Genomic DNA, 25,630 nt, shown 5'->3' with positions numbered 1-25,630 from the left:
TCCACAAGAGGCACAGCGGATCAGAGCTGTTAGTTTAAGCCCATTGCTATGTGTAATAATAATAATTTTTTCACAGCATCTACTTCCCTTCTTTCCAACCTTCCCCTCCCCCTGCCTCAGTCTAGGTTTTATGTAGAAATTCTATTTAGAAACAGGCAGGCACAGCATTCCAAAATTCTTCCAAATTTAAGAAATTCAGAAAGGTATGGGATTTAATCTCTTCTGTTACAGGTAGAAGGCTCTTTTCTGATAAGAAGAGGTATGCAACTGATCACATTTCCCTTTTCACTTTATCTGCCAGGTAGCTCAGTGCCAGCAACCGCTTATGCCTTATGGTTAGTGCCTCTGAGTCCTCTATTTTTCTAATTCCTGATTTCACCTGTGATTATCCTTACTGAAACTAAATTTTAACATACGCTTACCCACAATGTCTTCAGAAAGAGGCAGGATGCAAAGAAATAATATTTTTAAATAGTTTTTATTTTTAGTGACTGCTGCCCTAAGAATGGAAGCTCAGGATGGAAGAAGCACAGAACGTGGACTGACAGAAAAAATCATGATGGAGGGAAGGAGAGGAGGAAAATGACATTCAATAGGAATGGACTATCTGTCTTACATTATGTGAGCACTTAAATTTTTAAAATTTAAGATGCACAGCAGATGCTCTGAGGCAGAATGGCTGAGTCGAGCTTGGACCCAGGTCTTTCTGATTCCAGGGTTAGTGCGGGCTCCACACTATCATGCTACTCCTCAAGCAGCTAGTGGGGAAAAGGCTGGCCAGGGACAGAATATGCCTGTGAACAAAACAGTACCATGTACTAAAGGGCAGAGAGCAGGTTAGGCTGATGTCAACAGGGAGGACCAAAGAGAGTAGACTTCAGATGAACAGGTTAAATATAGCAAGCCCAAGGCATTCCTTCATCCATCCATCCATCCATCCATCTACCCATCCATCCATCATCCATCCATCCATCATCCATCCATCCATCCATCCATCCACCCACCCACCTATCCATCCATCCATCCACCCACCCACCTATCCATCCATCCATCCACCCACCCACCCATCCATCCATCCATCCACCCACCCATCCATCCATCCATCCATCCATCCATCCATCCATCCATCCACCCACCCACCGACCCACTCACTCATCCATCCATCCATCCATCCACTCATACACCGAACCATCCATCCAACCACCTGTTCATCCACCCATCCATTCATCTATTCATCCATCCATCCATTCATTCATCCAACACTTTTGGACTCCACCACACAACAAAGGCCTCATACCTTCCCACAAAGAGCTCTGGAGCTGGGATAATCCTTCAGAATTGTCCCAAATTGAGCCAAGGCCTTTTTACCCCCACATCAACCAGTCATTGGATGCAGATTCCCCCGGGAAGTGATCATGACCTCGCATGAGGTGGCTCTCTCAGGTGAGGGCAATTGGTAGAGACAGGCTCTGCTGAGAGCTGTTGGCAGCTGATGCCCCCAGCGGGTGGGGGAATGCAGGTGGTCATGCTGAAGAAGGGGCATCTGGGTGACACAGCACGAGCCCCACGGCGCCCTGCTCTGCTGTTCTCCATTTGACTATTTCCCCAGAGTCTCCCCCTCCACTGGAACGTACGCTCCACTCTCCTGTTTGTTCACTGCTGTGTCCACAGCCTAGAACAGCGCCTGGCCCGGAGTACGTGCACAACCAGCATTCGAGGAATGAAATGCAGGATTGGATAAAACAGCAGCCAATGTTACTGAGCGCTTACAATGTGTCGGATACTGTGCTACACGCTTCGTGTGAAGTATCTCATTTAATCCACAGGATGACCCAAGAAGTGGGTACTGCTATCTTTGTCCTACAGAGTTAGGAAATGGGGCTTAATGAAGCCGAGTCATTCACCCAGCAGCACACGGAGAGCAGGTGAAGTCGGGATTTCAAGGATTCTGAAGGCTGGCTGTTTGGCTCTGGAGCCTCTCTCTTGTTCACTAAGTGACACCCCTCAGGGCAGGTCCAGAGAGAGTAGACTTTAGAACCTGGATAGCTGCTGGGAGTTCAGGAGGACGGAGCCAGAGGGGCCCCTTCCGGCCCAGCCATCGGTCGCCCTTGGGGTAGCTTGGGGAGTTCCAGGGGGCATGCAGACAGGATCCAGCTCCTGCCCGGGAGGGGCCCGCATCCCATCCTCTGCAGCTTTCCATATCACGGGCCTGCTGATAACTCCCAAGTCCACACCTCTAGCCCAGGCCTCGCCCCAGGCTCTGGACCCTTCGACCCTCAGTGGCTGTCTCACAGGGATCTCAGACTTAACACGGCCAAGCTACAGCTCATCAAATGCTCCTCCAGCAGTCTTCCCTCCTCATGGAGTCCCTGCCATCCACACAGCTGCTCAGGCCACACACCCGAGGTCACCCTTAATTGCTCTCCTTCCATCATCCCCTACATCCTTCAGCAAGACCTAACAACTCTGCCTCCAAAATAAATCCCAAGTCAGCCCACTTTATTCCATTTCCACAGTCAGCCTCTGAGGCTGACACCCCACCACCTTTCATCTGGACCAATGCAGGAGCCTCCTGACTGGTTTTCCTGCTGCCCTTCCATGTGTGCTGTGTCTGCCCACCTGCCAAAAGGCGTCCTGTCAAGATCTGTGAACAGGCCGAGATTTCACCCCACTCGGAAGCTAACAAATTAGTACGCCAGTTTCATGGATGCTGGCAGAAGACATGAGACTCCTGGGTCAGAGACAAAAGACTGTCACTCACAGCAAAGCAGTGGGCAGAGTGTCAGCAGGCTCACCAAAGGTTCCTTAGCCCCAGTTCCCAAGGGCTGACATGGGTGGGCCTAGATGACTGCCTGTACACGCAGGGGGTCTGCATTATAGGAGAGGGACTCTGAGCTTGGGGGACTTGCCATTTTATAGCAAGCAGGAAGTAAATCTGCTCTTCCTTACGGAGGGGACATTACTTCATCTCTCAAACTTGCTCACTGCAAACACAACCTTGAGAAATGGCTCAAGTAAAGAGTGGTCAGAGCCTTGCATTCATGGGATACTCGGTAAGAAGATGGCCCCCACCTAGACCGAAATTCAAACTACTTTACTTGGCCTTCAAGGCCCAGAGCAACCTGGCTTCTGCCTGCCCCTCTGACCTCACCTCCTCACCCCACTCCCCTCATTCACTCTGCTCCAGCCACACTGGCCTCCTCAAGGCCTTTGCACCTGTTCTTCTCCATCTCTTCATGTGGGTTGGTCCTTTTCACCCTTTGAATGTCACCTCCTTAAGGAAGCCTTCCCCACCCATTCCAGCTAACGTTGCCTCCCACCCACATCATTATATCAGATACACCATATTCTTTTCAAATGCTATCACATTGTGAAATGAGCTTTCCTTACAGTCTTGTTTCCTCTACTTGTATGGCAGCCCCACGAGGGCAACGACCTCCTCTGTCTTGTTCCCTGCTCTACCCCCAGAGCCCAGAACGGCATCGAGGTGCTAAGCAAATATTTGGGGAATATATAAACGCAAGGCAGGGAGAATCCCAAGCTTAGGAGGCTGGAGGCTCTGACTGGGTCCCGGGGGTGGGAAACGCCAACCAAGAGCTTCTCAGTGCTTTGGAAACATAAAACCTGGCGTGACTCAGCCTAATACCAGGGTGCAAGTGCTGTGGACTCAATGTTGTGCTTCAAACATGAGGCTTCTCTTTGTAGTGGCCTCTGAGAAAATCAACAGAGACCCTGTGGCTTGATTGTATGGGAAGCCAAGTGATGTGTGGCCAAGTGATGGAAAGTCTTCCAAATATATATATATTTGTTGTTTAAAAAAACAACCAACACTCTCGTAATGATGCATCTGTCACTCTCATGGATTGATTAAGAGCTTAAGTCCTTGAGCTCTGGACTCAGACCAACCTGGGTTCTGGTTCTGGCTCTGCCTGTCCCCCATCCCCATTGCTGTGAGTAAAGGGAGGGAAGCTTTTAGCTAATAGCACTTTCTGGAAGGTGAAGAAGAGGACAGACTTCAGTGGGAAGATAGCGAGGGAGCTTTCAGATACAGTTTCCAAGGATGACGGATCCCTCCAAGGATGTTGCCCGGGAAGCAGCTATGAGTTCAGGGCTTGGCCAACAACCAGCTAACCAGGCTGAAGGCAATGGTGGCTCAGGTCATCAAGATGGCGAGGTGCCCATGGGAGGGTTCGCAGCCTGCCTCAGAGGGCCCACAGCTGGAGGTGGAAGATAACCCAGAGCCAGAAAAGAGGACTGAGGAGGAATATTATGAAAAGTTGAAGACAGAGAGAGATGGTGGCTTCTCAGAAAAAGATGACAGAGGAACCAAGGGACAACAGGGCTGGTCAGTGGAGGGTGGGGGTGGTGGTCAACAGTGTCTGATGCTGGAGACGCCACAAAGAATGAGGCTTCTCATTAGCTGAGTGAGCGTGGGCAAGTCCCCTAACCTCTCTGAGCCTTCGTAAGTGATAACTATTAATAGTTGTAATAGTAACAGCAGGAGGAACAATAAACCCTGAGGACAGCGGATCCCTTCTCCTGGACCTGGTTTGGAGGGTGGGGGAGGTCTTTTAACTCAGCTGTTGCCCTTCTCAGCTACTAGAGGATGCCTGAGAATTGGCTACAAAATGGTGGCTGGGTTTCCATTGGCTGGTTGGGCAGGTGGGTGGACTCTGTTGCGGGCTGGATTCAGGTCAGGGAAATAACACGTAGCTGTTCTCAGGGGCTGGCAATACACAAGTGAGGTCCAAGCAGACCTTGTGTTTGTCTATTTGCCAAATACAGCCTGATCCCCTACTGGGTTCCAGGCTTGTGTCGGGCTCTCAGGATAAAAGATAAATGAGACCCAGTGACAGTGTATGGCGGACAGAGGAGGCCAGCCCTGCGCTCACATCCCGGGGCCCAGGGCTCCAGTGGAAGAGGGAGCGTTCCTCTCCTGCTGCTCTTGAGGCTTGCTAAGGGCCGTGGGGCCTGGAGGCCTCTTGGGAACACAGTCTCCTTCCTCCTGGAGGTTATACCTGGGTGCCCCCCCAACCAAAGCAAGAGGAGCCAGGCAAGTCTCCCCAGGGATTACAGGCTGTGGCTCATTATCCTGCCTGCCCCCTTTGCCACGGAGTCCTGGTGGGCGGGGTGTGGATGCATCATGAATCCATATAAACTCATCCCTTCCTCCAGCTTCGCTGCCATTCGTCTTGCGTTCCCAACATCAGTGACCTCCATCAGGAGGATGGTACAGTTCACAGACCAACCAACACAGAGGGCAGCCAGGCACCTTCGGGCAGGTTACTTGATCTCTCTTGGCCTCTGTCAGCTTCAAAGAGCTGAGGTTTCTCAGGAGCTGAGGGCCTGGACCGTCACCTCCACAGCAACACCCATCCTCCCTCAACCGCCCCCGGGGTTCAGGTAAGAGTTAACGGGCTGGCTGCTGGACCAGCAACTGCACACGGTCCACTCAGGTCAGGAGGCCCCCCGACCCTTCTGTTTACTGATGGGGAACTGACACCTGGAATGTGGAAGGGACTAGCCCAAGGCCACGTGGTGAAACTGGGAAGGGACCAGTTTCAGACCTCCCAGGAACCGGAGAAAATGGCGGCCCCAAAGAATGCCGGAACTGTGCTGACATCGCTCTTAAAAATCACCCCGAGCACTGAGTTTCAAAAAGCAGATTCTGGAGACACACCACAGGCCTAACTCAGAACATCTGTGGTGGGGAAGGGGCCAGAGGATCTGAATTGTGAAACTCAGAGGCACCCTGGGGGTGACTTGTGTGAGGGGTCAGGGTGGGCCTCTGCTCTACTGGAAGCCCGAGTGCTGGACTTTCTCCACTTGCCTCCAAGCCCCCAGCCCTCCTTCTCCATCCTTCTCGGTACCCCTGAGGCTGACCTGTGTGGAGCACCTCACCCAGGCTCAGTGCCCGCCCTGTGGGTTTGGCTGCCCAGAGGCAGGGCTGAGAGGCCAGGAGGCAGAAGCGGTGGAGGGCGGTGTTTCCCGCTCATGCACCCTCCCTGCTGGGCAGCAGCCGGTCAAGGCCACGGCTCCTGCGGGCAGCCCTCGCTTGGAGCTGCTCCCCCACCCCGTCCCCTGAGACCTGGCAGTCGTAACAGCTCCCCTCCATTGCTAGCCCTGGGGTGCCCCAACACCCTTTGGAGGCTCCCCCCGCCCACACCTCCCTCCTCCATCCCTTCACTCTGCAGTCTTCAGTGAAGCCCCGTGTGTGCCATCCCTGTCTGCGCAGCCCTCAATCTCTCTCAAAGTGTAGTTCACCTCCTCCTCCAGCCTCGGGGAGAAGGTTCTGGAATCTGGTTGTGAAAGGAGTGCAGAGGAAGGTTGCCCCACCTGGCCTATAGGGTCAGGGGAGCTTCCTGGACAGGGTGACTCGTGAGCTGAGCCTCACAGGGACAAGTGGGGAAGAGGAGCAGGCCAGGGGCCTGGCATTCTACCAGGCGGAGGGCCTGACAAGCAATGCAGACCCTCAGGAGTCCCAGAGGGCTGGGCACGAGGAGGAAAGATCAGGGTGACTGGGAAGGGGTCCTGAGGATGACTTCATTAGAATTCCCAAACCCCTGGAGGGCCAGTTCTGACAGCCCACCCACTAGTAGGAAGGCAGCGCCTGCAAGTGGAAAACGACTCTAAAGATGGCCTCAAGGGATGGGAAGATGTGTGGCAGGTCACCACCAGGCTGCCTTGCGTGAGCCTGGGTTCCCTTATCCACACCACTGGGGTGACAATCCTGCCTGACGCCTCCCGGACACGCAGGGAAGACTTGCGAACACGAAAGCGCTTTGCAAACTCTAAAGTGCCGGACCCCAAGGAACAACGATGACCATTATTTAGGCAAAAGAAACAAATGGGGTTGTCGGCTTTCCCGGAAATGAAGGCTTCCTCAGCACCCCGAGCTTTCTCCACTGCTGTGGACGCCCCTGATGGAATAACCAACTCTCCAGCTGCTCCCCAGACAGACGGACACCTGCTGATGTCTCCACCAGGCCCCGTCTCCCAGGGCGGCTGCACCACTGTTCCGGAGCAGAAGCGGAAGGTGCTGAAAATCTATTTGCAGGCTCTCTGATTAGGTGATGACAGCTCTGGTTTTACCCAATTAAATGCCATTTTCATTCACATACATCAGGCCTGGGAGTGGGGGTATTTGGTTTAGGAGGACTTCCGCCCTGGGTTTCTGTCTCCTCCACATTTACCTTCCAACCGCTGCTTTAAGGGCATCAGCTGTGCAGGCGCTCAGTCTCTCTGTGCTACACGTGGGGGCCAGGGACAAATCCTGATGGCACAGGGTTCAGAGTCTATCGGGGAGACAGAGCCATGTGACTGTTACCCTAATGGTACTGAGCTCGTCCTCACCAGGTACGGAGACATAACGCTCGACACCCGGCTCTGGTCCCGGACCTCAGGGAGGCTCCATTCCAGCGAGGAAAAACAAGCAAGTGAAAACCGATCATTACTCAGTGCGCCGAGAGATGAGAATGACGACGTAAGAAGAGCATCGCAGCTGGACAATCCCACTCGAGCCGTGTGCAGAAGCTGCAGCCCACGGCCTGTGTCCCTCTCAGAGGTTCTTGCAGCAGAACAGGACACCTGAGACAGTGAACTCTAGCCAGACACAGCTGCATTGAAAGCCCCAATTTATAGGATACTAATAATAGTCGTTGCTTTAGAGAGCTGTGATGAGGATGAAATGAGGTACTTCGTGGACTCGCTTTGCACGAGCCCTGGCACCGAGCAGATGCCCAGTCAACGTTCCTTGCTAGTACTGTTTTTATCCCTCAGCTGCCGTGGCTTCCCCAGGTCTGCCGAGCTGGGCACGGTCTCTACAAAAGCTTGGCTTGATGAGAGGACCAAAGAGAACGTGCTGAATGGCTCCCAGGGTTTGACAGCCCAGCACTGAGGTCAAGAGCACAAGCCAAGAGCCAACTTATGTCACATCCCAGTTCCACTTCCTCCTGGCCTCTCTGAGCCTCAGTTTTCTTACCTGTAAAATAGGATGACGAGGGTCCTTGTCTCCAGTCTCTGCCTCCATCTTCACATGGCCTTCTCTCTCCTCTTCTGTCTCTGAAAAGGACATTTGTCATCAGATTTAGGGCCCACCTGGACAATCCAGGATAATCTCGTCTCGAGATTCTTAATGTAATTACATTTACCGAGACTCTTTCACCAAAGATCTGTCCAAAAGATCTGGACATACCCTTCTGGGGACCAGCCTTCCACCCACCAGCGTTGGGAGGGCAGAGTGGAGGCCTGCTCTCCGGAGGGCCCTCATGCGGCGCTGGCTCTTAAGGGATCCTAAGCACTTACTGAATGAAGTTGGCAACAAAGTGTAAGCACAAGAGGTGTGAATTGGGGCTTCTGCTCTGCCCTGTTGGGTGGCCTTAGGGTAGCGGGCCACTGTCCTATCAAGGTCTCAGCCTTCCTTTTGTAACATTCCGAAGCTGGGTGCCATTCCCTCTAGGTGACATTCCAAATTCTAGGCCCAGATGTGTTTCCGGAGATAGACCTGCTGGCCTACAGGTGCCAGTGACCAGGCACCTGGGCAGCCTGACTTTTCTCCTCGCCAGACCCTGGATTTCCTCAGAGGAGGAAAGACAACTCCTGACCAGAATGTGGAGAGAGGAAAGGAATGAGTGTGAAGCCGCAGGCACCTCGCTGAAGTTTTCATCTAATATAATTTTGCCAACAGTTTTTGAAGATAAGTATTCCCATTTTACAGCTGTGCAAACTGAGGCTCAGCGGGATCAAGTCATTCACCAGGAGCCACCCGGCTGGCAGCTGTCTTGCCTCTCAAAGCCCGTGCTTTTGGAGAAAAAAAAATCTGGCTGTGCCAAGGATACTGGTGGAAAGTCAGCCTTTGGGGCTCCCATGCCTGCCCTTCGTGCCAGGCATTGTGCTAAGTGATTTATTTCGCTAGATCATCTCATTTATCCTTAGGAGACCCTGAGAGGTTTGTGCTATTATGATGATCCACATTTTACAAATCAGCGACTGCGGCTTCAGCAGCTTCCGGAAGTTGAAGAAGCCGGGGGGCAGCTGCTGAACCAAGGAGCACTCTGAACCCGGAGCCCAGAGCTGAGCTGTCTGCTTGCTGCTCCCTGAAATGTGGGGGTGCGAGGAGTGAGGAAGGAGGAGCGGAAGGGGGAGGAAGATGCACCAAAGGGGAGGCACCAGCTGGCACCTCTGTGCCCCCTCCTCAAAGCGGACTCCCGTGCCGGGCCAGCACTGGGTCAGGCATGCAACAGTGGGTGACACCCCATCCCACTGGCAAAGCTGTGTCAGAGTCAAAGACTAGAATGAACCGCGTGATGATGTCCACGCCACTTGTTTGATGTAACACTGTGGAAACCGACCAGCAGCAATGCTCTCAGCTTAGTTATATTCATTCCAGAATCATTCTGCTCCACCATATAAAATTATCTACACCTGAACAAACCCTTCCAGTTAATGCACACCCTCCCCTATCCCACATGCTCTTTTGGGGTACCATTAGGGGGTCTCAGCAAAGGTCAATCAGGTGCCTTTGGGTACGGGGGTCCTGGCAAGGGACCCAGAGCCTCCAGCCAGCCTCACCTTGCAGCGCCAGGAGGAGAGGCACGCACCCCTGCAAGGGTCTTTGAGCTCTTAAATCTGGGGATCTTCATACTGAGGGAAGTCTAAGGTGTTGGTCCTCAGGCTGATTGCTGCCCACACTAACTGCCACCCCCACCTGTCGACCTGTGGGGACATCTACGCAAATTTGGCAAACCTATTTGCTGATCCTAATAAGATGCGTGTGTGTGTGGGGGGGGGGCATGTATTAACTGGAAGGTTCAGTCTAGAAAGATTAGATCATTGAACATTGCTAAGTGGAATAACTGTAGCTCTGGTACCTCTGGTTGCCTACACTGGGCACAGGCAGCCCTCCTGGGTTGGCTCTGATAAAACCTGGAGCCAGATTGGGGCATTAAAGGTTTTAAACAAGGAGCCATTAGGCTGGGGTGGCTCTAACCCCTTGGTAGTCTCTGTAAGCCAGCCAAAACCTAAGCCAGGGTCGGTGCATGCAAACCCAAGAAAATGAAGCTGAAGAACAACTAACCACAACCGCCAACGAGCCTTTTCCAGACAAGGCAGCCACTCAAGCTACTGCCAATCCAATAATTGCGTTGCTTCAGCGTCTCCTCCGTACAAACCTCACCCCAGCTCCTGTCGGGGGAGAGCTCCTTAACACCTTCGGTTTGGCGCTGCCCGATTCAAATCGACGTATGTGCAAATAAACTCTTGAAAATTTTAACGTGCCTCGGTTTATCTTTTAACAGGGCTAGAGCCAGTATTCACATACGCCTGGGGCTCTCAGCCAGGCCTCTGTTAGCATTTCGGCGTGGGTAATTCTTTCCCGCGGGGGCTGTCCTACGCGTTATAGGATGTTTAGCAGCATCCCTGACCTCTACCTTCTAGACACCAGAAGCACACTGCATCCTGCCCCCAGTCGTGACAACCAAAAATGTCCCCAGATGTTGCAAATGTCCCCTGAGGGCAAAATCACCGTGGTTCAGAACCACAGGTCTGTGCAAATGCTTTATGCCTATGCTCCAGAAATTCGCTTTAATTGGGAGGACTTTAGGTGCAAGCACCCTGCGTAGAGGGTTTTAGAGCTGGGACCTGTAGTAGCTTCCTTAACAAAGTACCACAATCTGGGGGGCTGAAAACAACAGGAACATGTTCTCTCCAGCTCTCGGGGCTGGGAGTCTGAAGTCAAGGTGTCGGCCAGGCCCTGCTCTCCTGAGGGCTCCGGAAGAGGATCCTTCGGGTGTTACCAGCAACCCTTGGCTTGTAGCCGCATCACTCCAGCCTCTGCCTCCATCGTCGTGTGGCCTTCTCCCCTGTGTGTCTGTGTTTCCTCTTCTTGTAAGGACACCACTCCTATTGGATTAGGGTCCCTCCTACTCCAGCATGACCTCCTCTTAACTTTTTACACCTGCAACAACCCTATTTCCAAATAAAGCTGCACTCAGGTTCCAGGAAGGACATGAATTTGGGGGGGCCACGGGGGGACAGGCCACCCTTTAACTCAGTACAAGGCCTTGAACAGATAATGGAGTCCATCCTCATCTTTACAGAAGGGAACTGAGGCCTGGGAAATCAGGTCACTTCTTCCAGGTCCCAGCATCAGATGGAGGGCACAGCCAGGCAGGATCAGTGCCAGGATTCCTGACACCACATGCAGCCTCCAACGGTACACGGAGCAGTTGGAACCCAAGTCCTGTCCATGGGAGTCGGCAGCTAGCCCACTGCCCAGGTCCCTGGGCCGCGCCCACACACCTGCACATCCCAACCTGACGGCACCTCCTAGGACGGCCTCTCAACACCGGCTCCAGCTCTGCCTTCCCAGGAAAGTCTCACTCCTTCCTACTGCCAACTGAACCCAATCACCATAGGAGACAAGCCTTGTTGGTTAATTTTTTCCCCCTTCCAAAAAATAAATTCATAAATGGTCCTTGGCAAGCTGTTTACTACCCGGCTTTAATGGCCTGTTTATTACCTCGAGCCTGCGTCTGTTAACACGCCCCCTCGTCATTTTCCCTCATTAACTGTCAATTTGGAGGCCAGTTTTGGCATTAACCATGCCTGGACCTAAATGGCTGCGGACAGTTGATTTTATGACGGTGGCTTGTCTTGGAAACTCGGGGCCTGTCATCAAAGACGGAGGCAGCAGGCGGCGGGGATGTGGGCTGCTGGCGGGAGGGCCAGGCCGGTGGGGATGTGGGGGCCTCATTCACAGGAGCGTGCGGGTCCTGAAGATGGCCAGCCCTTCTTTCGGCTGCTGAGGGCTAGGGGCATATTTAGGAGGAAGTTTAACTTCTAAGAGGGATCGTAAAGAACCTCTGATCCAGAAAAATTGCACTCTTATGAGGGCAGGAAAGAAAACACGTCTTTGGAATACAACCCTGACGGCTCCACCCATTGGCTCTGAGATTGATTTCTCAGGCTGCCCACCGCTTGTCCCCATCCACTCTGTGCACTCCTTGCCAGGAGAAATGAAGGACGGATGGTCCTAACCCCAAAGAGGTCCTGTACAAGAGAGAGATGGATGTATCCACAGGTCATGACGAGCCATGAGCTGGGTGAGCACTGGGAAGCTCAGGGCCTGGGGGCCGAGCAGGGACCGGGCAATGAACTCCTCAGGGCTGGTCGCACATGGTTCTGTAGAGGGACTGACGTGAACCTGGAAGGATGGGATGTTCATCACAGGCAAAGAGAAGTGTAGAGATATAAAGGCGTGTTGGAGTGGTGGCAGCATCGCTGTCATGCTTCAAACCCTCCACAGGCGGAGAGTAAAGTCCAAATAGTGTGGCATGGGATCACAGCTCTCCACCTGCTTTCCAGCATCTTCTGCCACCCTCTCTGTGTCACCCCTGAGTTCCAGGCACATTGTCTATAGCTTAATAGCGTACCCCCAGGGGCAGGCCCCATAGCCTAGTGGTTAATTTTGGCACAGTCTGCTGTAGTGGCCCAGGCCCAGTTCCTGGGCGCGGACCTACACCACTCGGTGGCAGCCATGCTGTGCCAATCACCCACACACGAAATAGAGAAAGACTGGCATAGATGTTAGTCAGGGCTGATCTTCCTCAGCAAAAGAAAAAATAGTGTCCCAGCAGAATTTGCGTCTAGTCAGAATGTGACCTTATTTAGAAATAGGATCTTTGCAGATGTGATTAGTGAAGATGAGGTCATATTAGAGTAGGGTGGGCCCTAACTCCAATGATTGGTGTCCCTATAAGAGGAGGAGAGGACACACAGAGAGGCAAGGAAGAAAGCCATGTGACGATGGAGGCAGAGATTGGAGTGACGCAGCTACAAGGCAAGAAACCCCAAGGAGGGGCCGGCCCCGTGGCCCAATGGTTAAGTTCATGCGCTCCGCTTCGGCAGCCCAGGGTTTCACTGGTTCGGATCCTAGGCGCAGACACGGCACCGCTCATCAGGTCATGCTGGGGTGGCATCCCATATGCCACAACTAGAAGGACCCACAACTAAAAATATACAACTATGTACTGGGAGGCTTTGAGGAGAAAAAGGAAAAAGAAAATCTTTAAAAAAAAAAAAAAGAAACCCCAAGGATTGCCAGCACCGCCAGAAGCCAGGAAGAGACAGAGCAGGATCCTCTCCTGGAGCCTTTCGAGAGAGCAGGGCCTGCTGAGACCTTGCTTTCAGACTTCCGGCCTCCAGAACCGGGAGGGAACGCATTTCTGTTGTTTTAAGCCACTGGCTGTGGTTCTTTGTTACGGCCACCCCAGGTGACCAACACGCCATCCTTCTCTCCTTGCACAGCTCCGGTCCTACAGGAACGCTGTTGCCCAGTGCCCTTCTGAACCTTCTGTATTGTCCAAAGGCCTGGCCAAGGAGCTCTGGGTTGAGAGGGCAAGCTGAACACACTTCTAATTTCACTCGCCTAAAAGATCCCACCAATTACAGTAGAGGGATTTATAAAGAAGATGTTTCCACAAGGATGAGAGGAAAGAGGAGAAAACCATGAAAGTTCGAGTCACACTGTGCTAATCTGGCTGGCTGTCCCTTTGACCTGACACATGAGCTCCATCCTGGGGCCTCCAGAGTAGGCTGTTGAGGGTGTCATCCCGGGACCCGGCCCTCTCGGTCCTGGTGTGGCCAGCCTGGCTGACCTTATGCTTGCTCTTGGCCAAGAGCAGACAGAGTTCCTGCCCTCCCCGGCAGGGTCCAGATCCAGCAGAGACTCATTCTAACCCCCCCCCCCACCACCCCCTGGAAGAGTCTGCTTTGACCTACTTCTGAGTTTGTGAGCAGAAGATACAGGTCAGAGGCTTGCTGACCCCCTACCTGGTTCACATGGCGGCCTCTCCACATGCCCCACAGGGGCCCTCATCCCAACTTCCCTTCCAGGGGACCCGCGGGGAAGCTGTATTGAGCTTGTCCAGAGACCAGGGTCAGCTCTCAGCCCGCAGCGAACACACCGCCCTCCTGTACACAGCCAGATTCATGCTGTTTTTCAAAACTAAACAATATTTTGGGGAGGTACGGACACAGGTGGTAAAGCTGACTACAGGCTGGTTAGAGAATCTTCTGGTGTGGGGGATGGAGGTGGGCACAACTGAGACTTGCACGTGGGACTCAAAAGCAGGCCTTCTCCAGCTCTGAGGTGCACACAAGTCACCTTGTTCCATCGGTCTGGGAGGGACGGGCTGGAGATGCCGCATTTCCAGCAAGGCCCCAGGTGAGGCTGATGCTGCTGGTGGGGGCACCATGCTGAGTACCAGCTCTCCGAGTCACGGGTGATGTTCAATTTCCCAGCCTGAGTCGGAGGTAAATCGGTGTGCGTTTTCTTATTGTTCTTTAAACTAGGTAACTCATTTTATGCTCTTCAGTACAGATGCTATGTCTTATAATTTTTTTAAAAAACTGTAGAAATGTCACCTTCTCCTTGAAGCCCTCCGTACCTTTCTCAGACCATACAAGTCACACCTTCTTGTTCCTGGGGCACTTCCTCCAGGGTTTACAAATTCCAACGCCCTAGGGACCAGGCAAGTGACAGTCCCCCACTGAGGCTGGCAAGAAGGACCACATATGCCAGCTAGAAAGAGATGACTAATTGTCACCTATAGGAATATCGGCCCAGGACTGCCAGACGTAACTTTTCAAGAGAAACTGGCATATTCAGATTTTTGTGTAAAATCTGATTCTTTTCCCCCCCATCCATGGGCTGGACGGGGTCTGGGTGTCACCGAAGCTCTGACCCAGATCAAGATTGATTCATATGATCCCCAACAACACTGTGCGGCCTTGATGAGGGCTTGTCTGTAATCTGGATGGTCCTAGCATCAACAACAACAATAATAATACCAAGCACATAGACAGCGGTTACTCTGTGCCGGGCTCAGCTCCAAGGACTTTATGTGTATTAACTCATTTAATCCTCACAAATCACGTGCCAGGCACTGTGCAAAGCAGTTTAGGTTTTTTTATCTGATAGAATTCTTGCAAAAATGCTCTGAAGCCGGTGTTAGCCTCATCATACATGCAAGCACAGCTGAGTCTCAGAGCTGTCACTTGCCTGAGGTTCCAAAGCTGGTTGGGGGTAAGGCTTGAGCTGGGAATGTCAGCCGAGGGACAGCCTCCCAACCACTCCACCAAATCACACACAACCACTGAGCACAACTACTGTGCTACGCTGACCAAAGGGTCTACAGGAAAGAAACGATTTCCACTCCTGCAAGCCTTACGACCTTGGCAAGATATGCAACCTCTCTCTAGCCTCAGTTTTCACATCTGCAAAATGGGCTTGACAACAGTGCCTGGGTCCTAGGGACAGAATGAGGATTAAATGGGAGAAAGTCTGCAGTGTATTTAGCCAGCCCCTGGGCACAGTTTCATTACAAATGGCAGCAAGTTTCATCGCTGTGATCATTTATTTTATTAATCTTCATTTTTATCACGACCGTAGCCCGTAATTCCACAGCGGCCCCTTCTTTCTCTCCTAGCTGCAATGGCTCTGTGCACTGGCATACGTTCACTCGCACCCCCATTTGGGGTCTGGAAATCAACATAGACGGGGAAACTGCTGCTTAAATGTTGATGGAAAGTGGAAAGGGGAAAACTGGGGAGCAGAGGAGAAGCAAAGAGTGGGGGGTGGGGAAGGAATTGAAAGCTCAGCAGGAGGTGTGTTGTTGGGTCTCCCAAGACAGAAGGAGCCCTCAGAACTCGGAACTCGGCGGAGCTCCTCCTGTGTGCTACCCAAGTGACACAGGTCACATCTCATCACAGCCTGGGAGGATGGTGTTGTCACCTCACTTTTACACAAGAGGAAGCTGAAGCTTAATGTTCCCAACTGCCCGAGGTCACCCTGCTGGTCCCAGGCATTGATGCCCTTGGGTCCCGCCACCCCAGCTTGCAGGCTGGACTGCTGCGAGCTGGTCAATGCTTCCACCCCAGCACTCACTTCACGGCTCCATGACCACTGCTTCTCCAGGGTGTCTAGCTCACATTAGGACCAAGTCACAGAAGCCGAGAACTCGTCCCCGGGGAAGGGACCCCACCCCACCATTGATAACATCGCCCTTCGTTTCCAAAATCCTTGTCCATATGGTAATCCCATTAATCTAATCATTCTAGAAGGCAGTAATAAAAGGAGAAGTTTTATTTTCCTGTTTACCAAACAGTTTGCTTTTCTCACTAATCCACTCAGCAACACTCTCTCCTCAACTGATGGTCCTCTTCGGTCACGGTCACGTTACTGGCAGCCTCCTGGGAATTCGAGTTTGCTGTCCCCGCTACAAAGGACTCCTCAAAAAGCAGGAGTGACCCATTTCCTCAAGTCAGAGGACTCGTGTAAAACATTTTTCGCTTTCTCCTAGCCCAAAACTCAGAGACCACGGAAAAGCAAGAGAAGCAACGCCACGCTCTGCTTATATCTTGGGAGATGGGAGGGTCCCTTTGCAATACCAAAATTGTTTCTATAAGTTGTTTGCTTTTTTCTCATTGGATTACAGGCATTGTCTCTGCGTCCTGGATGGCACTCCTTTGTTAAAGTATTGCTATTGTCTTCTCCCAGTTTCCGGTTTGTTTGTTGAAGGTGAATCTGAGCAAGGGATCTTGATTTTAATAAAGTCACATTTACCCATCTTTTCTGACTGTCTTTTTCGAGGGTTGCTTAGAAAATACTTCCTTACTTGGAGGGCATAAGTATATTCTCTTGTACTTTCTTCTAAAAGGTTTTCGACTGTGCCTTCTTATTTACATATTTAATTCACCTGGATTTAGTGTTTGTAAGCAACAGAGTCAGGGAAGGACCCAATTTTGGTTTTTTTCCCCTAAGGATACTGGTGGCGCGAGCATCGTCTGTAGACTAGCTCTTTCTCTCTTTGGTGGCCTGAAACGCTGCTGCAGTCATGTATCAGGTTACCAACTGTGCTGGGTTTGTTTCTGAGCTTCTTATTCTGCTCCACTGGTCAGTTTCTCAGTGCCAATAACACACTGCCGTTAATCCTCAAGCTCTCTAATAAATCTCAACATCTTCTGGGCAAACCGCCCCGCTTCATGCTTCTTCAGGAATGTCTTGGCCATTCTTGGACCTTTGTTCTTGCATATAAATTGTAAAATCAGCTTGTTCAGTTCCTTAAAAAATCCAGTTGGGATTTTGAGTGGCATTGTATTAAGCCTACGGCTCAATTTGGGGATATTGCAGACTCTCAACATAGTAAGTCTTCGTAGCCATGAACTAAAACTATTTCTCCATTTATTTATGACCTCTTTAGTAATTCTAACATTATATACTTTTCTCTATAAAAGCCTTCCACATTAGAAAATAATCTGTAGGTGCCTCATACCCTTTATTTTTTTGCTATTACAAATGGACTTTGGCATTCACGGTAATGAATGAGATTGACCTATAACATTCCTTTCTCATACTGCCCCTGACTGGTTTTGATATCAGGGTTATAGCACCATCATTGAATGAGTTAGGCATTTTTTGTGTAAGATTGAAATGAGGCTGAAAGTTTAGTTGAAATCTCTTGTTTAAAAAAAAAATCTGGGACTTTAGTGCAGTTAAATGTATTGTGATTATTGAAATAATGGGACTTTGTTTACATCACTTTGTACTGTTTCTTTGCTTACTTTTTTCTTTTCTTGCCTGTTTTGAGAGAATCCAGGGCTCAATACAGATGTCTCAGGTTTAGCTCCCCCACCTTTCTTTTTCTTTTCTGAGGAAGATTAGCCCTGAGCTAACTACTGCCAATCCTCCTCTTTTTGCTGAGGAAGACTGGCCCTGAGCTAACATCCATGCCCATCTTCCTCTACTTTATATGTGGGACGCCTACCACAGCATGGCTTGCCAAGCCGTGCCATGTCTGCACCTGGGATCCGAACTGGCCAACCCTGGGCCGCTAAAGTGCAACCTGCGCACTTAACCACTGCGCCACCAGGCTGGGCCCTCCCCAGCCTTTCTAACAGCCTGAAATTTGGTTTCTTGTTGGTGATGCTGCTCGAGATCTCTGACCTCAGGGCAACCTGTCTTATAGTTGTTGCTCAATTTACTGCCTGCTATTTACTACTCCTTGCTTTGGTTTCAGCTCTCTGATCTTTGTTTATTTATTTACTTACTTGCTTGTTTATTCATCACGGTCCTTGAGTTCCCTTACTTCCATGAAGCCCATCAATGCATTAAAACGTATCTTTGCTATAATTTAGCCAGGATCTAACTGTGATCAAGAGCCCCTCAGAGGATCTAGAGTGCCATAGTGCCAAACTGGCACATTTTGCAGTCTTTACCATATTTCCTTAAAGTGGAAGTTATGGGTCCACAGAGCTAAGGCACATGTCTGAGCCCCCACGTGTGTACCAACAGGTGCCCACCAGGTGAGCATGTGACACAGGCCCATGGACAAGTAGGACTATTTTCCAAACGGTTGTGGGTAAACAATGTGTTGAAGGAAGTACACGTTCCTTCCTCAGGGTTTCTGAAATCATGGTGATTTTGTATCACACGCTATTTTGGTCAATCAATATTTACTATATACAAACCTCCTAAGGTGTGAGGACCATGAAAAATTTTAGGAGTCCCACATCCACTAATGTGAACATTGCTTCGCTCTACATGTCGGGTGTGTGGGTGATCTTTATTATCTTCTCTTGCTTTCCCGTGTTTCTTGAGTGCCTCTGTGAGCATGTATTAGTTTCATGATTAAAGGGAAAAAGTTATTTTATAAAGGAGTCCTCATACTTCAAAGAGTTGGGAACCACTGTTTTGAAGGATTATTTAGAGCACTAGAGCAAGAAAAGCAAATTCAAAGGCTGACGGGGCAGGGCCTGTGACGGGAAGTTAGGAAGTGGGCCAGGTGGGCTTAGAGCGATGGGATAGCAAAGGCCAGATCTAATGAGAGCAAACAGGAGTCAGCTCCAGCCAATTTTTGCCCGTAAAAATGCAGGCCTGACGTTGCCAGATCTTTGGGTTATGGGAAAATAGATATCTAAATCTGTTATTTGAAATCTTTATAGAGATTTTTTAAATGTTGGCAACTAATTTCAAAAAAAATGATTAAACACGGGGCAGTTCAAAGCAACCATCTGTGTAGACTGGATATGGCTCCCATGTGGCCCCTTTATAGCCTCTGTTTTAGGATTCCGTCTCCTTATCTTTTTCACTTCCACTTGCAAATTGCACAGTCAGTCACTAAGATCAAATTCAGCTCTGAAATATTTCTGAAGTAGGACTACACCAAAGAATATTTCCATCTTCAGTTCAGATTATGGGAAGCCTCTCCATGGCCCCTAGTTTCAATCACATTGAAACAGTCACTAAATTTGCCTATTCATCCAGCCATCCATCCATCCATCCACCCATCCATCCATTCATCCACCCATCCATCCATCCATCCATCCATGTATTCACTCAGACAACAACTATATTTTGGACATCTACTAGATGTCAAATTCATCCATCCATCCATCCATCCATGTATTCACTCAGACAACAACTATATTTTGGACGTCTACTAGATGTCAAATTCAGTCCCAAATGGTGGAGAGAGAACAGGGAACAAGACTAAGCCCTACCCTTAAGGAATACATTACATTCCAGGGGAGGAAATAGACAACTACCAGCAAATGACGTGATTTTAGATGGTGGGAGGTGCTACCTAAAATCAAGATGAAACAGGATAACAAGTTGGAGTTGTGAGGAAAGAGGAGATGAGAAGGTGACAGTGCTACAAAGTGTGGTCAGGAAAGGCCTTTCACAGGTGGTGTTTGCATAAGACCTGCTTGCTGAGCAAGGGCAGCTGTGCAAACATGGAGACTGAGCTTACCTTCTAGGTCACAGACAGGAACAGCAAGTGCGAAGGCCTAGGCACAAGAATGGAATGATCTAGATTGCTTCAGGAAATTTGCTAATTCTCTCCTTGAGGACCCACCCAAGCAGCCCTCCTCCCTAACCCCAATGTCAAATAGTTTGGTCTTCTGTTATCTCTTAAATTTAGATGGAGGGCCAAGCCCCTTCTCCACTGGTCCATCCCACAGGGGTGGTTTCCAGGAATCTGGTTTCCAAGAAGACAGAGCCTGGTTCTGGTTCTTACACTCCCAGCTGAGTCCCAGGGCAATTCTGGTTCATCTTCCTCTTTGATCCTTATCCATCGGCTATCTCCCCCTGACAGCGGCCCACTTCTGGCGAAGGGCCTCCTTCTTGCTCCCGCAGGGCAGAACCATTTAACTCCTTTCTAATGCCATCTGATAAAAGTCCAAACTCCCTTAATACCTTTACTGGGCCCTTCAGAGTCCAACCAGCCTCCAGCTCTGACCACTCCTACCTTCCCCCAACCCACCCTTTCAGCCTTGCCCAATCCCCAAACTCCCCAGGCTCTTTTCCGATATTTGACCTTCACATGAGTAGGTTTTTTTTCTCCCAGAAAAGCCGTCCACCTCTCCTTTACTCTTACTTGTGCAAGACAGCACTCAAATGTCCACTCACCCAAGAAGGGAGCTGCTTCCTCCGTCCTTCCTGGTCCTTTGGTCCTCGTGTGTATTGTCTCCCATCTCCTCACCAAGGGCCTCATGCCATTTCCCTGCCTCTCTCCCAAGTCTTACCCATCCCCAGAGCCTTTCCCCGCCTCCCACATCTCCAAGCTCCTTGCCTGGCCCACCTTCAAGCTCCCCTACCCTCGTCTTGTCATCTCTTCTACCTGCTATTTCCTCCCACAGTTCTAGGCAGAACTACTCAGTGCAGCAAATGCTTGTAGGGTGAAGGACTGTCAAATAATTAAGTCCCTAGGCTCATTAAGGCGCTCAGAATGGTCCAGCTTCGAGCTAGGAGTCATCGCAATTTTCAGGCAATCTCCGAGAATGCTGCTCCTTCCTGGCATCTTTAACACACACTTATCAACGGTGCGGCATTGTCAGCTTTGGTCCTAATCTTCACTTGCTTAGTATAAACAGAACGATGCCTGGAGTGCTTGCTGCCTGCCGGCTGCCCCACCTGGAATGAATGGGGCGAATGGACGAATTAATGGTTGAATGAATGAATGAATGAGCACACTCCATAAAGCACTTCACACAGATCCTTACCTAAATCTTCAAAACAACCCTAAGAGAGAGGTTCCCTAGTCAGATCCTATTTTACACTTTAGGAAACTTTAAGACTTCAAGTGATTAAACGACGTGCCCAAAGTTGGCAAAGCTAATAGGTGGCGAGGCTGGGATGTGAACCCACCACTGTCTTCTTTCATGGTCTAATCCTCTGCTCTTCTAAGTGGTGGCCACCAGCCACAGGTGACTACGGAGGACTTAAAATGTGGCTGGTCCGAATTAAGATGTGCTGCAAGGATAAAACACATCCCAGATTTCAAAGATGTAGTATGAAAAAGAGAATGAAAAATATCTCACTAATGATTTTTATATTGAATAGATGTTGACATGAAAATATTTTAGATATATTGGGTAAATAAAGTATATTATCAAAGTTAGTCTCTGGGCCAGCCTGGTGGCATAGTGGTTAAGTTCATGTGCTCTACTTCAGCAGCCTGGGGTTCACAGGTTGGGATCCTGGGTGGGGACCTACACATCATTCATCAAGCCATGCTGTGGAGGCATCCCACATACAAAATAGAGGAAGATGGTCACAGATGTTAGCTCAGGGATAATCTTCCTGAAGCAAAAAGAGGAATATTGGGAATAGATGTTAGCTCAGGGCTAATCATCCTCACCAAAAAAAAAAAAAGAGAGAGAGAGAGAAAAGAGTTAATGTCATTGTTTCTTTTTACTTTTTTAATGCTGCTAATTGAAAAATGAAAATTGTATTGTGACTCACACTATAACATTATCTTTCTATTGGACAGCACTATCTAAGCTCTTAGCAGCTATATTCTACTGATTCTCGGGCAGATGCCTTCATCATTAATTAACATCCTGAATAAGGTACACACAGGACTGTTAGCCCGAGGCTCGGTACCTTGTTCCGGGTTCTGTCTTCCACCCACTGGTATGATTCAGCCTCAAAACGCCCCAAACCCCAGGGCTGTTGCCTCACTTTTTGGCTGAAGGTTGTTGGCAACACTTACCCTGGAGATGCCTCCTATGTGAGGAGAGGTTCTAAAGTCAGAACAGGAAGCAAAAATCGTTCTAGGTGAAATACCCCTGAAAACCCCTTACCTTGGTGTGAAGTAGTGTGCGCCTGGCGTTGTGTATGGCAATATGTACACAACTGTGTGTGATACACCCAACAACAGACAACAGTACAGAGCAAAAAGGATGTCTACATACTTTTCTCGCCTATTGTGATAATTGTGATTAACCATTTGTGAGTAAGTTGAGCTATTATGACTTTTTACTCCTGAATATTTCAGGAGGATGTATTTCTTAAGAACAAGTTCATTCTCTCACATAATAGTTACAACCATGAAATTCAGGAAAGTTAATATTTTTACAATACTATTATCTAATATGCATTCCATATTCAAATTTCTCCGATAACGTGCTTTATAGCAACTTTCCCCTGGTCCAGGATGCAAACCAGGGTCACATATAGCATTTGTAACTATTATGTGAGAGAATGAACTTGTTCTTAAGAAAGACATCCTACAGAAATGATACTGGGTCCCTCCCACCGCATCCCGCAGAGGGGCTCGTGGTGTCAGTCAGACCCATCCTGGTGAGGGTAACTGATCACTGAATGAGGTGGTGTCTGCCAGAATTTCTCCTTTTAATTATTAAGAAATTGGTGATCCCCTTTTGTAATTGATAAGTAATCTATAGCGTGAGGTTTTGAGTCTGTATAAATATCATGTTTCTCAACAATTTTCACCCAAAGATTGTAAAATCCACGGATGATTCTTGCCCTGAATCAATTTTTTTTTAATGACTAGCTCTTTTTTTTTTAAAGATTGGCACCTGAGCTAACAACTGTTGCCAATCTTTATTTTTTTTTTCCTGCTTTATCTCCCCAAATCCCCCCGGTACATAGTTGTATATCTTAGTTGCTCGTCCTTCTAGTTGTGGCATGTGGGGTGCTGCCTCAATGAGGCCTGATGAGCGGTGCCATGTCCGAGCCCAGGATCTGAACCAGCGAAACCCTGGGCAGCCGCAGCGGAGCGCATGGACTTAACCATTCAGCCACGGGGCCGGCCCCATCCCTGAATGAATTTTTATTACAATGGTTGCAAATTCTTTTTAAAGATATAAAAGAGAGAGGCAGAAACACAGGTGAAGGATTGAGTTTGCTTAAGACGAAGATCTGGAAAATGTTACTACATTGTATTGAGAACTTTGAATCTGCAAAGCATGGTTTGGGAGGAGGGGACAAAGATAACCAAACTGTGGTCCTTGCCACCAGAGCAGCTCATGGTCAGATGGGGGAGACAAGGCAGACACAGCATAGAGGACACGGACACTCACACACAGACACACACACACTCCGGAAAGGAGTGGCTTTACAGGGAACTCAGCAGCCTGGACGTGCCTGCTGGAGCCTGACTTCTGGGTAGAGGAAGGTTCCTCCACCCCCAATATCACGGTTGCTGCATCCCCCGCAGATCCATATGTTGAAACGCTACCCCATCCTCCAGCACCTCAGAACGTGACCTTATTTTAAGATAAGGTCTTTACGGAGGAAATCAAGCTAAGATGACATCATTAGGGTGGGCCTTAATCCAGTAGGACTGTGTCCTTATAAAAGGGGGAAGTTTGGACACAGACACACACACAGGGGGAAGATGAGGTGAAGATGCAGGGGGAACATCATGACAAGCCAAGGGACACATGAGGCTGCCAGAAGCTAGGAGAGGGTCCTGGAACAGAGATCCTCCCTCACGGCCCTCAGAGGGAACCAGTCCTGCTGGATCAGAGGGAACCCTGATCTGGGACTTCTGGCCCCCAGAGCTGTGAGGCGACATTCTTCTGTTGTGTAAGGCTAGGAAACTAACACACCCATCCTTGGTGGACTGACTACACGATCCCAGGCTGCAAAGCATAAGGGAAAGGGGTTAGACCAGGCAGGGGTCAGAGCCCTGGGTCACGGCCTGCTTCTACCATTTAGTAGCTGCATAAGCTTAGGAAAGCCTCTTTCGCCCTAGCCTCAGTTTCCCCATTTCTCAATAACAGGAGTGACACTGGATGTCTCCTTGGAGCTCCTGCGGTGGGGGTGCCTTGCAGTCCATCGAGGTGGCCCCAGCGATAGGCGGACATCACCTGGTCCAGCCCTCTGCTGGTGGCAGGACTCCTTCACAGGGATCCCCTCCCAGGGCTTCACTCCACCGGGTGTGGTGGGCATTTTTACTCCCTTTCACACTCAAGGACAGCTGCTGTGGGCAGAACAAGACAACACGGGTCAGTTACCCCAAATGGCCAGGTGCAGACCCCTAGAGGACAGGGTTTATTTACTCACTGACCCTTCTAAGATTTAATGTGGTCCACTGTGCGCCAGGCACAACAGACCTCGCCAGTCACTGCCATGGCAGCTCCTGAACCCGGGACATCACAGAAGCCTTCCTGGTCTCCCCAGGCCCCTGGGGAAATGATCTCTACTTCCGCTCAATTTCTCAGCTCTACAACTGCTCCCCTCCGAAGGCCCTGGTCACCTTCCACTGACCACTGCCCCCAAGCAAGGGGAGGCGGCAGAAGAGGGAACTATGGAGGGGCTTGCCTTGGAGCCAAGCTGCCTGAGTCTGAGTCCTGGCTTTGCATTTAACTAGCTGTGTGACTTTAGGCAGTTTCCTCAGCCTCTCTGTGCCTTGGGTTCCCCATGCTTGATAATGACTTGATCCTAAGTTGGTTGTGAGGATTGAATGGGGCCTGGCATATAATAACCACTCAAGAAATGTCAGCTATTTTTGTCAGCACTTCACTTATCAGTTCATCTGATCTCCCCCACTTGTCATGGGGATCCAGGATTTTTGGGATAGGAAAAAGAAGATAGAAATCTAAGTTTTAAAAGGTTAAATATAGCCTGAATTAGGATTAGAACTATCAGTACAAACTCATGATATATTTTATCTTTTAAAGAAATTTGTATTTTTTAACTGGGCTAACTCTAGACCCACTGAAAAGGCCTAGAAACTGTATCTAACCAGTATAAATGAGCATCCTCAGGATCCAGATTATGGTCCCTAAATATCGTTTCTCACTAAAGAAACCAGGAATGGTTGATTCTAGGTCTTGGGCAGGAAATGGATAGGATGAATTTGAAGCATCTTGTGATACAAGAAAGCAAGGCAGCTGTGAAAGACTACTGGGGCCGTGTCAGCTCAGAACTCAGGAGCAAATTTGGAAAGGCTCCCATTCATCAAAGATGGGAAAATGTGAGCATCAGTAGAAAATTAATTTTGGTGTACTGAAACACACAAAATAAATTTAAATCCGTGAACTCGTGATACTCAGAAAAAGAAAAAGAACTCATTGGGTCACTTTTGGAGTATACTAGAGAACCAACTTAGTCATTTGAAAACTGGTAAATAAAGGTAAGGAAAAAATATATAAATATACATTGTTGAGGGGAATGCAAAATGGTACAGCCACTTTGGCAATAATTTTTGACACTATCAAGAAAGTAAAAAGAACCCACGGCATGACAGACAATATTTGCAAATTATATATCTGATAAGGGACAGTATCCAGAATATACAAAGAATTCTTACAACTC

The 25,630-nt window shown here is 49.6% G+C and overlaps 1 long non-coding RNA gene across 2 annotated transcripts in view; it reads right to left on the bottom strand.

The window, feature by feature from the left end:
• The window catches only part of LOC139045726 (uncharacterized), a 55,209-nt gene that overhangs the window by 13,052 nt on the left and 16,527 nt on the right, over positions 1-25,630 (bottom strand). For both annotated transcript variants that reach the window (XR_011504756.1, XR_011504755.1), the window contains exon 2: positions 7,982-8,061. This is a non-coding gene — a long non-coding RNA (uncharacterized lncRNA). The remainder of the gene's footprint in view (positions 1-7,981; positions 8,062-25,630) is intronic.

This window comes from Equus asinus, chromosome 7 (genome assembly GCF_041296235.1).
Source record: "Equus asinus isolate D_3611 breed Donkey chromosome 7, EquAss-T2T_v2, whole genome shotgun sequence".
NCBI classification, from domain to species: Eukaryota; Metazoa; Chordata; class Mammalia; order Perissodactyla; family Equidae; genus Equus; species Equus asinus.
Note: the sequence above shows the minus strand (reverse complement) of the source record. Positions and strands in the feature narration are given on the sequence as shown.